The following is a 16,870-nucleotide window of genomic DNA, read 5'->3' as shown; positions in this document are numbered from 1 at the left end:
CGCTACGATGACTGCGCGGTATAAAAATGACCGTTTTTGAACAGGTTTTGGGGGTCTTGTGTCAAGTTAAATCGGCTCTAATATAAAAAGGGCAAAAACGGGCAGCTAAATTTGGTATCGACTTAAAGCTGAGATATCGAGAAAAAACGATGTTTATAGAATTTAGACGGAAATCCGCGGAAATCTTAACTAATCGATTGTAAATGCAAAAAACATTGATTTTTCAGCCTATTTCGAGGAAAAATCATCCTATAACCTCTTGAAAGGTGTCTTTTATCTACTTTGAACCCTTTCACACGAAAAAAAGAATATATCAGGATTATATGGGAGCCATTTCAGATTCCTACATGAAAAAAACTCCTGTAAAATGGCCTGTTTTTCAACTAGGATGTCATATACGCGACATTTCGCAAAATGTCACATTTTACGATTTGAGGAAGAAATTAACAACCTTTATGCGAATTCCGGAATGAAATATTTTGCTGAAATATTCTTCAAAGTATTGTCTTTCAGCGGGCATGACAAAAATCTGAAATTGCCCAAAATGACTTTTGGCGCACTTTTGTTTTTGCCCCGGCCCACTGTGCGGCGTTAATAGTCTGGGGGCCCGGGTTCGATTCCTGGCAGAGACATTTTTTCGGCATCACCAATTTTTCAAAAGGGTAGATAGCTCTGGGGAACCTTGATTTAAGCTACGCCTACCAGTGTTCTCCTTATCCATTTCTTTACACTATATATACACTCAGCAAAAAAAGTCCTTGGACACTTATTAAAGTTAAAATATTCCATATAGATATTTGATTAAATGCAAATTATTGTATGTTAACATGACCAGACAATATTCCTCTTCCAATATGACATGACATTTTCATGTGAACAGTCATGCATGAGTGGTTAAATGCTTTAAATGATAGCAATGTCAGTAAAAGAAAATTTCAAGAAATGGCCATTCAAATGCTAATGATCATGGCCATCATGTAGGCATACTTTCAACAATTTCAACAGGCGTTTATCATTTGAATTGAATGCTTAAGAATGCATCATGAGATGGATCATTTGGACACCCACTTTTACGATGAAGCTTTCCAACCAAGGGCGTGCAAGTGCAATAGGAATGTTGCAGGCTGGGCAGTCATTTAGACAAGTGGCTCGATATTTCCAAATTTCACCAACAACAATTTCAAATTTGAACCAGCGGTATTTGGCTACTAATGAAGTTAGATACCGCCCTAGGAGTGTTCGAACTAGGGTCACCACCCCTGCAGAAGATAGGAGGATAAGGATAATTTTCTTTTGCTTATGCCAAGATACTGAAATTTTGTCAATTTTTTAATCGACTAACTTTGACTTAAAATTCCAGTGGAATAGTAATGCATCCAAGGTGTATAACTTTCTCTTCACTATTAGAGTTTGCTTTTATCGTTTAATGGATATTTATGCCACACAAACTTTCACAACTGAAAGAATAATTGATCGTTTGCTTGCAATTTTCTTTTACTGACATTGCTATTGTTTAATGCCTGTCACCAGCCATGCACTGACTGGTCCATTTCTTGTAATTTTCTTTTACTGACATTGCTATTGTAAAAGCATTTAACCACCCATGCATGACTGTTCAGATGAAAATGTCATGTCATACTGGAAGAGGAATATTATCTGGCCATGTTGACATACAATAAGTCGCCTTTAATCAAATATCTATATGGAATATTTTAACTTTTATAAGTGTCCAAGAACTTTTTTTGCTGAGTGTATATATATATATATATATGTATGTATGTTGTGTGTGGGTTTCTTGTAATGATTTTGCCCCCCCCCCATCTGAAAAATGGATCGACGCCCCTGCAACCTACTGTTTTATTTCCTTCCAATTTTCTTTTTGTTATCTAGATAAGGTTCAACCAGTTATAACATCATGTCCACTTGGCGGTGAGGTAATTACAACTGAGGGAACTGCAAAGGTAAAATATAAACACCCTTCCTACGAACCTATTCCAGGTATTGATCTTGTGGTGTCGTGTGATGTTCCAGATAGCCCTGTAACACTACCAGTAGGACACCATGAAATCACGTGTTATGTCTCCGATCCGGAAACTGCTCTGCAGTCAGAGTGCAAAATGGATTTTGATGTCACGTGTAAGTTTTCCACATCAAACTTCTAGTGGCATAGTAAGCCCCCGGAAATAGAGGGACATGAGAGCAAAAGACTTGAAAACCTTTAATATTAAAAATTAACTTTGTTATAGATGTTTGCATAATGAAGAAAATGAAACCACGTCCTATCCTTATTTCTACTTTTTTTCTTTTTCACCTGTTTATTGGGGGAGTTGGGGGTAGTGGAAGCTTTGAGGTTGCCTTGGCCCACCCCCCCCCCAAAAAAAAAGACCGTAAGCAAGTACAACTTACGTTATGGTTAGATGACCTTCAGCATTTCAAATGATTGTGAGAATGCGCATACATTCGTAATTCTGAAGCTTCGTCATTCCGAAGGTTCGTATTTCCGAAGGTTCGTCAATCCAAAAACGAAATAAGATTCGTAATTCCGAAGGTTTGTTAGTCCGAAAACGAAATGAGGTTCGTAATTCGGAAGGTTCGCTAGTCCGAAAATGAAATGATTAACAAACCTTATTTCGTTTTCGGACTAACGAACCTTATTTCGTTTTCGGACTAACGAACCTTATTTCGTTTTCGGACTAACGAACCTACGGAACAACAAACCTTATTTCGTTTTCGGATTAACGAACCTTCGGAACATCGAGCCTTATTTCGTTTTCATATTATCGAACCATCGGAATAACGCCACGAATGTTCGGATTTACGTTTTCGGATTATCGAGGTATGGGCAATTCACGTGTTTCGGAATAACGAACCTTCGGAATTACGAAGTGTAACCGTCAGAATGAAACAGGAATCTTTTAAGCTAAATTGTTAAGAGACATTGCCTTCAATACCATTATTATGGGAGCTGCAATATTTGGATGTGTTATACGGTGCGTAGCGAAAAAAGTTTACACTTTGAAAATGCCCTGGGAATTAAAAAAATATACAAGTATCAGACCGCAGGTCCCTTTGCTTAATGAGCGAAAAGGCCAGATTCATCCAAATCATCTCGTGGCTGAATCCTCCTCCTTGCAAAATCTCGTGATTCGTGAGATTTTCTTTCGTTAAGAATTTACATGTTTTAACCTCAAGTTAAATGAAATATTATTGCACCATCAGATAGAGTAAAGATTTACTCTTTCATACTGGTCATTTATTTTTTATATAATATTTTGTTAATTAAGTAAATTTCTGGCCTGAAAATGTGCCTCAAAACTGAATTTTCTTCCTCTGTTTTTTTTTGCGAATAGTGCAAAACTTTTTATTTTGAGCCTCAATAATATCTATATCACCATAAAGCTGAACTTCTGTACTTTCTTACAATACCACTCTTGATATGCGGCACCTTTTAATCGGGTCGAGATCACACTTTTCCCACCAAGATACAAGACGAGATTTCTGAAATTTCGTACTTGCATGAAATCAAGAGTTCTAATTGGCTGGATAAGGTTAACAGAACAACAGGCGCGGGGTATTGGAGGAGATTACCACACGGAAGTGTGACCTTCCCACGAACCCAGGCACAGGAACCGTTGGAATTTGCCATTGTGTGGTCTCTTTGACCAATCAGAGTGCAGTATTCTTGTTTCCAAACTGCTTTATGTACTTGGCAAATGAAAAGTGTGATCTTGACCCGATTAAACCAATTCTTATTTTGAAACCTATATCATTTCAAAGCATACATATTCAGCTTTATCATGATAGAAAAATCATTTGGGCTCAAACAAAAATAAAGTGTGAAAATAGCAGCTTTTGTCAGGTGAAAATATTTATTTTGTAGCATATTTTAGATCAAAACTTTAACCTTTTTACAAAATCGTTGAATAAATCCAAACACATGACCTAAAAGAATGATTCTTCTTCTTTACAATGGTACCAAATTCATGAAATTCGATGCACAATTAGAGCAGCAATGACCGAATGAAAAGAGGTGTTTTGGTCCGCATCAAGCTCATTAAATATGCAAAATATCTCAAGTCATGAATATCACTTTGATGAAAGAAGCCATTTTCTTGGGACCTGCAGTCTGACTGGGTAATTTTTTACATTATAATCTTGGGTATAAGTCTCATCTATCCAATGAAAATGAAAGTTTTGACAGAATGTTACACTTGAGTGAGCACTGTCCATTTTTGTAAAGCTTGCAAAAATCTGCGCAGAAATGCTCATTTTCACGCAGTGTCAAGGGAAGGGCAAAATCAAACTTACACCGCGAAACATTTGCAATTTTAGTCAATTGAAATAAAACGGATACATTCAAGCATTCAACACTTCGTAAGCACACACCTTTACCCTCTTTGTGCCAGCTGGATCTCAAGAATTTTTCACTAAGTTTTTATCATTTAACTTGGGTTTGCATTTCATTTTTCATTAAATACTTGTTTCTTTACACTTTTCCCAAGCTTAACAGTGATTAACAAAATGAAAATCAAGCCTAAGCCATTTCATGTAAATCACAGCTCAGTGTAAGCAATGATATCGTCACGATGACCTCGGTGTGATGTGAGGGAGTGTGGTTAGGTGCATTGCACTCTTTGAAGTGTTTTGGACAAGAAAACATGTTACAAAGGGTAAAAGATATCTTCGAATCAATTTTACGAGCTAAATTCCACGTGTTCTTCATGATTAAAAGTTACTTTTATTCGCATAGCTATTTCAAAGTTCTGCGCAAATCATTTTTCAATAACTTTTCAAAGTGATCGGTGCTCACTCAAGCGGAAATATTTTTCGACAGTTATATCTTCATTTGCTTAAATGAATCTGTACCAATGTTAAAGTGTTAATAAATCTTCAGGATACAACAAATGCATAATTTTACAGGATTTTTTCAAAGTGTAAACTCTTTATACGCACTGTGTATTGATCTATTTCGCCTCGGAAGGTACTACAAAAAATGAATATAATAATAACAATAATAATATGCAACATTTATATAGCGCTAAACGCCTTGCCAAAGGACGCTAGTGTTGCGATGGGATTTGAACCCCGGACCTTGCGGTTCAAAGTCCGAAGACTTATCCACTTAGCCACAACACCTCTACATATGATATGATATATGACAGTCAGCAGAACGTCAAGTTGGATATTGTTAAAATTTGATTTAGTGGAATGTGGTTGATAGTGCCCCGGGGGGGGGAGCCACTTCCATTCACGAGTGGATACCATGCGCGACCACGGGGTCTCGAAAAGCACCCTAAACACGTAATTTCCATATTATGAAAATGCACCCCTTAACAAGTATTGGCGTGTGAAACCCTACCCTTAACAAGTATTGGAAACAAAACGATACTCTTGACAAATATTCCCTGAAATGAACCCCTAAACAAGTACAGAAATGTTTTATTGTTACGGGTCCTTCGGTCGTCGGCTTTACGTTATTTGGTTAAGTACGACCCCACCTTCTACACCTCGCGCAAATCGGACTCTAAACACGAAGTGTTGGGGCAAAAAGGACATCCTTTATAAAACATTTTAATTTTGTTTTATCATCCCCGCAAATTCGACCCTAAACACGTAATTTTTCTAGCGAAATAGATACCCTTTTTTCATTATTTTTGTTTTTTTGACACCCTTATCACGTTACGTACGTAACGTGCCCTATCATGAAAAAGACATCCTTTTTACGTGTTTTTTGGTCGCGCATGGTATCCACTCGTCAATGTAAGTGGCCCCCCGGGATAGTGCCTTATCATTATAGTTGCTGAATTTCCCTAGCTGAAATGAATACAACCATGGCAAGTCTCTAATTCTCGACTATTAAATTCCAAAGAATTATCCTTCGGCATAATAAGTGCATTCTAAGTTTTGTTTAAAACCATTACCATGATTATTTCGCAGATGTAAACAGGTGCCCACAATTATACCCTCCTGAGAATGGGGCATTGGCTTGTGACATGTTTGTCTATGGCCAGTTCTGCAGTATGCTCTGTGATAAGGGCTACGATATTCCACGAACAGGTCCTCGGACTGAAATGTTCATATGCAGTACCTCTGGGATTGGAATCGTCGCAGTGATATACCCAGATGTTTAGGTAAATACTCACGACTCGATAAGGACGGAAATTATTTGCAGCATAAACATATTTTTCTTTTGGAAAACATCATTAATGTTTAACTCTTTCCGGAAAAAAATTATGAATCCTGTGAACTATATAGATCAGGGGTTCTCAATTTTTTTCTTTGAAGGGCCTGATGAGACTCCAAGTAAACCTGAAAGGGCCAGGGTGAAGTGGACACTTAGAAAAAATATTGTGCGCGAAGCGCAATGACCCTTGCGGTCGGGGTCCTAGATGCCCTTTTTTGCAATCTGGCCCTTACTTTGGGAACATTTAATCTAACAAATTCATAACAGTTTCATATGGAACGCAGGCAAAATTAGAAAAGATTTCAAAACACAGCAAAAGTCAATATTAATCAATGATAACAAATTGTAGAACTTTAAAACATATTAAAACGAATCTAGATTGTACCTATACATACCTGGTATTGGGGAGACAGATAATGTCTTGAAGTATCAATATTTTTTTGTAGTCAAAGTAGAATGAATAATATACCATGTCTGCTGTAGACTATAACAAGGATGGGGCAAGCAGGGGCCGTGGAAGGGGGGGGGGAGCTGACAGCTCCCCACTTTTTTTTCAAAAACCATGTACAAAAACGTAAAACTGACCATATGATTGTGATTTTTTGCATGACCAGACCCCCATTTGAAAACCATTTGGCCCCTAAGGTACTTCGGTATGAGTTAGTTCTTTGAAAATGTTCATTATGGAAAATGTACTTTTGCACCTGTATGTAAATCCAAACATGGTGACAACAGCGCTGGTCAATCTAATAAGAAAGTAGATCAAACAGACAGTAAAGACTCCACTAAACTTTGTTTAAAAGTCAAATTGACTGCCATTACTTTTATTACGGTTAGGTCTACGTGGGTACACAATGTTATCATATTGAGCTATGTTTCATATTGTGACTTAAAAGTGATTAAAAAAATCCCAGCAGAGTCTCGCGGGCCGGATTGAGAAGCTCTGCGGGCCGGATCCGGCCCGCGGGCCGTAGTTTGAGAACCCCTGATATAGATTATATCGATGTGAAATACAAAGTGAAACAAAGCAAACATGGCAAATGCATTAGCGACAAAGTATCTAGCGAAAAAGTTGGACAATAATGCATCTCACGTATCGCCAAAACGTCCTGAAAAATAACATTTCCCCAAAAATAATTTGATACATAATTTTATATAGTTAAAATTTGATAATCAAGAGTGATTCAATGCTATGATGTAAAATTTGATTGTATGAAAGAAAGGAAAGACTACAATGAACATGACAAATGAATGCAGTACTAGCGGCTCGTAACACAAAGCTTAGATGTTTTTTAACGATTGGTCAAACTGACTATAGTGTATGACTAGTCGCAAAAATCAAGCGTATGATTAACCTTTAGGGACCCAGATGTCCATGAATTCGTCATCTGGCATGAGCTGCTGCAAATTTCATCTTGAAATATGTAAAATTATTTACCTAAATGGAGGCGTTATGTAAAGCCCCCCCCAAAAAAAATAAAATAAAAATGAATAAAGAAATAAATAGATAAATAAAATAAAATAAAAATAGACCATACTTCGCAAGGAATAGTGATGATGTAAAAGCATAGATTCCCTATAAATTTGCATACCATCATGTCGTGGATATGACCGCTGAATGAAACTAGACAATCTTTGCAATGTCATACATTTCTGAGCTCACATCCTATTTTCAGTGCTGTTGTTTCGGTTCCTTATTTATCCACATGTATTTGTTTATTTGTTCATTCATTCATTCAATTTCTGGTATTTATTTATTTATAGTAATCAACTTTTTAGGGCCATATACTATTCATGACTTTCACTTTCTCTAGAGCGAAAGCCAACAAGCATGTCGAGGAATGTTCTACCCCGAGAGCTTGTACTACCCCTCCCCGTGTTCCGAGGATGAGGAGACCAGTGTAAACACAATAGCCCAAGGTTTCCTTAATATTTTAAAGGCTAGTGAGTTCGGGTATATTTGTGATGATAATGACCAGTGCTCAGTGGAGAATGTAAACGTATCTTGCGGTATAAGGAGCGATCGCAGAAGGCGCCACATTTCAGACAACGGACCATTTGCACACGTTTCTCTGGTAAGTATGGCTAAGGTTCCTTTCCCCCCAAAATCGGAATAGTTTGTCCCATAATACAAGAACTATCCCCTACTAAGTTCGGATTTGTATGACTTTATGCCAATATTTAGAGGAAAAGTTCTTAATTATTTTGTGATTAAACAACTTCCACATAATCTGGCAGAACGCCAATTCCCATGTGCATGTATGGAAGAGAGCCTTCGAGGCATCATACATTTGACGTCATTGCACCGCTATCCTAGAGATCAGTGCCATTGTCTAAGTAGCGTTTGGGATAAGCATCTGTTGGCGCATCTCTGACAACTCCGTTGACGAGTACTCCTACCAATTGCGTCCGGTATAGGTTTTCGAATATTCCACGGAACATGAGAGTGTGTACTCTTTGTTATATTGAAGTTATGAGAGATGAAATTCGTTATTTACTTCAATGCCCCTTTTTCTAAAAAGAAAGGAAAGTACTCCTTTAAGAAATATGTTATCAACTCCTTTAAGAAATATGTTATCAAGAGATCTAAATCATTCAAATTGAATCAAGTCATTAATACCATCAGCCGCAAAAATCCTTTAAACCTAGTAAAATTTGTAATTTGATAACGAATTGTTTCTGTTAGCTATACAGCATAGTGTTCTTTTTTCCCAATAAGTATACCCTTTCTCTGTATACCCCCCCCCCCTCTCTCTCTCTCTTCGTCGTATATAACGTTACGTATTAAGATAATTTTACTAATAGCTGTACAAATGATTGATTGAAATGAATATTCAAGCTCGAGGAATTAACTCTTTTTTTAATTTTTTTTCTTTCCTTTTATCGTCTTTTTTATGTTTATGTTACGTATCCTATTTATCAGTGCCTTTGTTGCTTTTCTTCTTATTCTTCATTACCACCATCTTCTACTTCTTTTCCCCTCTCCCTCTTCTGCGTCTTCATTGTCATTCTATCTCTTCTTCTTTGTAGATATTTTGTTGTATACATTGTACATAGTTTTGTAAATAGTATGTAAATATTTAAAATGCAAAAAAAAGAATACATTGTAAAGTTTGCATGAAAGTGACTTCAATACCCTAATAAGGGTGACATGGGTCTAATGAATTCATTGTCATTGTCGTTTAGCCTCTGAGGGAGCGCTATTATCATCACGTCACATGCATAAGGTCTAATACAAACTGACTTTGTGTCACGTGTTGTATGACCTGGCATTACCTTCGTATATTTTGAATAATACATGTATTTTGCATTTGTATTCATTAAACTTATTAGATTTGGTATAGTGAATCATTTAATTGAAGCCTACATGTGTATTGAATTCTTCATTCAGATTTTTATATTTGTATAGAATATTTCAGTTCTGCATTTTCCCTTTTCCGAACAGGGAAAAGTGGGTTTTATTCCTTCCCAACAATTTGCAATGCTTTTCTTTAGTCTAATGATGGTAATACTCTTGCGGGTATAAGACGAAATACTTAAGTGAAAAAATAACAATTATTTTTTACACATACATCTAACATTAGGCCAATAGCGATTAATGCTATTTCGATCGTTCTAGGATAATATGATGGCCGAGAAGAAAATAAGGGCAATTCGCCTGTTACTGCCATGCATACGAATAATCCAGAGACGACCAGCGTCTCTGCAGAAACCGGTTGCAACGAAGGACATTACTTCGACAAGGTTAAACTCAAATGTGGTAAGAATAATTTGAATCAATCAAAATCAAAATAATGACCTTGGATATTTATCCATGACATCCAAGACCCAAGAATCCATATATTGAGCAGCGGTGTTCATAGTTGACAATAATTAGGGAAAAAGATTGCCTCTGACTGTTATTTTGTACACTTAACTATAGATACGTAATTCTCTAGTGCAGTGTATATTTTTGGCTAGTTTGCCGAATTCAAGTGCCCCCCCCCCCCCCCCCGTATTTCGATATGTGATAAGACGAAGTAGTATTTACAGGTCTGTGAGCGATTTCTTGAAATATAGGTTAAAATTATTTCGTTTTCGGACAGATGTCGATATCAAGATTGAAAAAAAATCACGAATGATACAATTTGTTTAAAGAATGATTAAACTACATGTTTATGTAGACAATGATGACTGAGAATCTTTCATTGCCCGCTCTGCGATTACCCTTTGTATATCACCACATGATATTAGGAATTTGTTTTTTCTTGTAGTTACGTTCTTTTTAAGTTCATTTACATTCCTTTGATGTTAATATACAATGTTATAGATAAAGGACGATTAACAAGTATATCATGCAGCTCGACTTACATGTAAGTAATCATTTTACTTTTTATGGGCTTGAAATCTTCACAGTTCCTTGCCCTATTGGGTATTATCTTGATATGGCCACCAAGATCTGTAATCCTTGTGATCTAGGATTCTACCAGGATAAGCAGGCTCAAAATGAATGCAAACCGTGCAGGGAAGATACATCAACCATCGAAAAGGAGCTAACGAATGCTGAGCAGTGCAAGGGTATAACTGTTTCTCCAGATTAAATATGTTTTATGAATGTAGATTTTTAAATTAATTCAAATTCATTTCATTCAAAATTAATAACAATTATGAGGTAAAAATATATACAACAAAATAGACTATGGAGAGAGCTTGAAAGAACATTGACTTCTTATTAAATGCTGCCACAAATTACAAGAGCATATGAAAAGAAAGACTTCAAACAAGATGATACAATAAGGTAAATTGAGCATTTAACAAAACCTTACAAACCCTAGACGGACACAACATAAATATAAAAAGAAACGAAATTAACAATAAATAAAATGAGCCTAATAATTTACATGCAATTTTTGTATGAGCAGTTTCTTACAATATTTAAAAGAGTTTAAAGAAGGACTTGATTTCTATCCTTTTGATAGAGCATTCCGGATTTTGGGCCCTTTATAATAAAGACTGAATTTATGCCAACATTATTTAAAAAAAAATGAATCGGTTCGCATTTCATAAGAAGTTAATTCAGAAGTCAAAGTAAATTTATGTATGAGACATTTAAAGTACGACGTTATTTTTAATATTATATACATTAAAATGGCGGTATTGAAAAGATTCAAATCACATATATTTAACAATTTAAATTCATAAAATATAGGTGATATATGGGCAAGAAATATGGCATGAAATCAATACGAACTGTTTTTTTCTGCAAAGGGAATAGTCTTAACATTGAATAATTGGTAGGAGATGCCCAAGCAACATTGCAATAATTAAGGTGTGGGGGTAATAATATCATTATATATCATGAATGAAAAAAATGTTTTTGGGGGAAAAAAAGTATAATTTATATAAAACACCTAAACACCAAGGAATTTCAGAGATTTTACCCCTTTTATTTTGTCATTGTTCATCTTGATATTGATATCGTTATAATCAATTTTCTTGTTGGTAAAAATCATACACAGTGTTTTCTTTACATTTAGAATGAATTCATTAAAAACAAGCCAAATACTGATTTCTTTTTTTTGTGCAATTCAATCGGTTAATTGATCGATTGAGTGAATTATTAATATCTAAATAATTTATTTCACTCCATATTATAAAGTAAGGCAGAATATAATACAAATTGTCTGTTAAAAATTTGAAGTTTCAAAAGATATAAGTTTCATAATCAATGTTGTTAAAACGTACTTTTTAATAAGAAGGATCATGAAAGTTGGGGTGCCTTTCCAAGTAGATTGTTAAGCTTAAAAACATTTACTGCAATATTTTTGTTATAGAGTTTTGTCCAGCCGGGCATTTCTCCAAGAGTGGATTCTTTCCTTGCCGACGTTGCCCGCCAGGCTTCTACCAAAGACGCCCCCAGAGGAGATCATGTAGGCGATGCCCAGTGAATACGACCACAACCATATCCGGAGCAACCTCTGTCAAAAGTTGTCATATCTTGAACTAGATATTCACACCACAATAATTGTTCCATTGTGTGTTCGTCGACGTTGATCGTTGATGGGAGGCTCTTTTTTATATAAAAGCTACAAATTTGGTCTCAAAGTAATTTGCGCGAGACTTGAAAGTAAAAAGTTAACGAATGAAGCTGTTACAAAATTTCGCGCGGCGGATATTTATCGCGAAAAATGTCGAAGGGTGAGCTTAACCCCCCCCTCTCTGTAAGTTGGGTAAATAATGTCACAACATATATTTTCAATATCCTTACAATACACATCAATAAAGTAATGGAAAAGAAATTGTTATTCTTTTGTCTAGACCACAATGCTTTCACATAAACACATCTCTAAATAGTGTATATTAAAAAGAGAAAATATACAAATGCTATTACAATGACTCAATGTTTTATTTTATCCATCAAGAGTAGAAATGTATTTTGATATCAGCATAAAACTTAAGTATCCCAGAATATGAAAATTTGCTGCAAAATGATACTTGCGAATGATTATTCGGGGAAAATATATTTTTTAAATCTTTGTTCGTTACAATAAACTAGTAAAATTATTAGATTATTATTTACTAGTAAAAAGTAAATATACTATACAAACTAGCAATCAAGAGGTGGTGGTAAACTTTCTCGCCTATTTTTTTTAGTTTCAATTGAAATTAAAAAAAAATATATATATATTTTTTGAAGATTGCAGCGGCTGTTTGCAATGTTTTCATAGAATAATGTTAAAGGCTTGGTGTTATTTTGGGGTATAAATACTGTTTTCTGTTAAATTCTGTTTGCTTTGATGAGTAATAATTACAAACCATCCAAGCAACATTCTGTTGAAAAAAAATCGCGAAGTAGTTCACAATAACTTGCAAATAACAATAAAGACTGAAATGTAGCCTTGGGATGATGGGAAATCGTATATATGAGCAAGATAATGTTTGTACGGTGTAGCTTTTAGGCTTAATTTTGTAGCTTGTTTGTATACAAGACCGGGGTGGGGGGGGGGCAGTTCCGTTGACGAGTGGATACCATGCGCGACCATTGGGTCTCGAAAAGCACCCTAAACACTTATTTTCCATATTCTGAAAATGCACCCCTTAACAAGTATTGGCGTGTGAAACCCTACCCTTTACAAGTATTGGAAACAAAACGGTACCCCTGGCAAGTATTCACTGAATTGATCCCTAAACAAGTGAAATTTTAATTTTTATATCACGGACGTCGGTCCTTTACCTAAATTGGGCTTATTACAGTCCCACCTCGCGCAAATCAGACTCTAAACACGTAGTGCACTGGGGCAAAAAGTACATCCTTTATAAATCTTTTAGTCTTGATTTTTATACCCCCGCAAATTTCGGACCCTAAACACATATTGCTTTCCTAACGAAATAGATACCCTTTTATCAGTATTTCAGTGTTTTGTTGATCCCCTTATTACCTTACGTACGTAACGTGCCATAAGACTCCCTTTTACGCGTTTTTTGGTCGCGCAAGGTATCCACTTGTCAATGTAAGTGCCCCCCCACGATACAAGAGAACTGTTGCTGAGCCATGGGCGTCATTAGACGGCGGGTGCGCATGACCACGCGCAGATGATATTTCGGGGGGGGGGCAAGACTGGAACATTTGGTGCACATCTCACATTTGCACATTTTGCATAGTTTTCATGTTTTCATGAAATGTTAAGGGGAAAAAAAATGTTTTTACAATAGCAGATCGCAAATTTTCCCCCCACCCCTTCCCCCCTTGCGACCATTCCCTGAAGTCCACTGAAACATGTTTCATTATAACAGAAAATATACATCAATTTAAACGACCTTTCTAAAACATATATAGAGAGAGATTGAAAAACGTATTAAAGAAACAAACAAAAATTAACACAAATTATGCATATGTGCGATTTCAAAATCTCGCGAATTAACCCTTTTATTGCGATGAGGCCAATATTAATAGATGTACAATTTTGTTTTACTGTATGTATATATATATATATTCACAGGGGTGTCGATCCTTTTTTCAGATTTTGGGGCAAAATCATGAATCAACTTTCCAAACGCGCTTGATATCACACAAAACAAATAAACTCACACAAACACATACACACATAAGCATATATATATTTATATATATATATATATATATATATATATATATATATATATATATATATATATATATAATATATATATATTTATATGACTCATGAGATAGAGGCACATTATCTCACCAACAAATTAATGCGAGAGCGAAGCGTGAGCTGTAATTTTTTTTGTATACTGACCTGAAAACAGGAAAAAGGTGCCTGTTTATGACTGTTTGTAGTAACTCATGAGGAGGATACATATCTCACTACACAGATAATGCGAGTGCCGAGGGCGAGCTGAAATTTCTTTATATTCCGACCAGAAAGCTTGATATTCTATGCATTTTTGGTACCAATGATTAAGATGGGTATCTAAAAAAATAGATGCGAGCGCGAGCTTTAAATTTTGATATTTCGATCTGAATAAAAAAAATTAGTTTAACGGACGTTTGTAATAAGGAACAGGATTATATCCAGCAAAAGATTATTGCAAATCGAAGCGGGAGTTCTTTTGACGTTTAAAACTGAAAACGAGACATTCTATTCTTCTATTTAATCATGAAAATCTAAGGTTTTGCTACAGAAATGATGCGAAGCGCGAGCTGAAAATTTTTATATTCCGATCTGAGAAGCGGATAATTTGAGCACTATTTGAAATAAAGAATGAGTTGTGTAGCTCAATCTCAATATACGACTGGTTGCGTAAATATACACTCCCGGTACTAGCAACGGGTTTTAGCAAAATTTTGGACTAAAATATAGAATAATCTTTATAAAACACTATAGTAGCTGTCTTACACTAAAGGCCATAAAGGTGGCACAATGTGGAATGTGTAAAGAAGAAAAGTGACTGACCTTTTGTTTTTATTAAAGCATTGGAAAATAAGATCAAAATTAAAGGATTTGCTCTACGCTTTTGTATGATTCTGGGATTTTTTAAAATAAATTAAAGATTTCATGACATCTGTGGGCAACTGCACCACCCAGCCCACTCTAAGCTGTGTTATAACCATTCAATAATAAAGTGTATAACCAGGTGCCACTGATCATTCTTGACCGGCGCCGATCTAGATTTGGCTGGCAATAGGCCCTTCTTTATTATTCTACCGGCGCCTGATTATTTCTGACCGGCGCCGATTTAGAACAAATAATGCTGTTTATTTTTACCAACGTCACGTAAGTTTCAGGCAGCGGCAATTCATATTCGACTGGCGCTGATTTTTAACCAGGTGGTGCTGATTATTCTTGTCCGGCGCCGATTTAGATTTGGGTGGAGCTGATTATTCTTGATCGCGCCGGTTAAGACTCAGGCAGCGCCGATTTATTACCAGATGGCACTGATTATTCTTGTCCGGCCTCGATTATCCTTGATGGGCGCCGGTAAGAACTCAGGCAGCGTCGATTTTCCTTTACCGGCGCCGATTTATAACCAGATGGCGCCGATTATTTTTATCTGGTGCCCATTTAGATTTAGGTGGCGAAGATTATCCTTGATCGGCGCCTGTTAAGACTCTGGCATTGCCGATTTTTCTTGACTGGTGCCGATTAGTAACCAAATGGCGCTGATTATTCTTGTCCGGCGCCGATTTAGATTTCCTGATTCAGAGAGATGTTAATGGTGAGGAGAAAGCAAGAATTCCCCCATGCTTGAAGCCAACACAGTCATGACTGATCCGTCGAGCAGGGGCGGATCCAGTTCCCGCCAATAGGGGGGAGGGGGGGGGGGGCAAAAAACCCCAAAACATTGTTTAATCTGGAATTGACCCCATGGGAATAACCTCTCTAATTTCGCTAAGTGACGTAATGGACTTTCAGCAATGCTGGCGTATGCCAAGCCCTTTAACAGTTCTTCCGATGAAGAAATTCAATTCTTGATAGGAATAACTGACATACTCCTGTGTTGTTGAAAACCGCGACCGTCGCTGAGCAAAAACTTGCTAATAAGTGGGATGGTTCATCAGATACTCTTGAGCATAACATTAACATTCAGTCCAGAGATTACATTATTATACAAGTAATTTATTTTTTATCAAGACTCACAGATTTTTAAAATAATATGTGACAATTAATAATCTAAGTTCAAGTTTTACTTGAACTGAAAACGATTTACCTTTACAAAATAGTTAGAAAAATGCAAATCTATAATATGTGAGGTTTATGTATCAAAATACTTAAAATCCCTGATTATTTTTAAGGCTAGTGTAAACAAATGGAAAAAATACTTGGAAGCATTTTTATTTACCCCATTAAATTGCAGCTAGTATGTTAAAAGTTACTACATTGATATATTCCGTTCATTTTTGGTTACAATCTACTACTAATATAAAAACTTTTATCAATCATACATATTTACATTATATTAATTAAATGGTTATAGTACAAACCTACTTATCTGAAGAAAAAATAGCAAGTAGACACTTGATTATCTAAATTAGCAAAAAATGTAAATATTCATATAATATAAATGTATACTAGTAATCTGATTTTTTTTCTCAAGATGTGATACATTTTGAGGAAAATCTGATGAGGTCAATTTACATCACTATTCTAAAGCATATTTTGCTTTAATACTCATCAACTCTAATAAAAAAAAAACCCTATTATGAAATATGTAAAATAATCA

The sequence above is a fragment of the Lytechinus variegatus genome, chromosome 13 (assembly GCF_018143015.1).
Source record: "Lytechinus variegatus isolate NC3 chromosome 13, Lvar_3.0, whole genome shotgun sequence".
In the NCBI taxonomy this organism is placed as follows: Eukaryota; Metazoa; Echinodermata; class Echinoidea; order Temnopleuroida; family Toxopneustidae; genus Lytechinus; species Lytechinus variegatus.
This window is presented reverse-complemented; position numbering follows the sequence as displayed.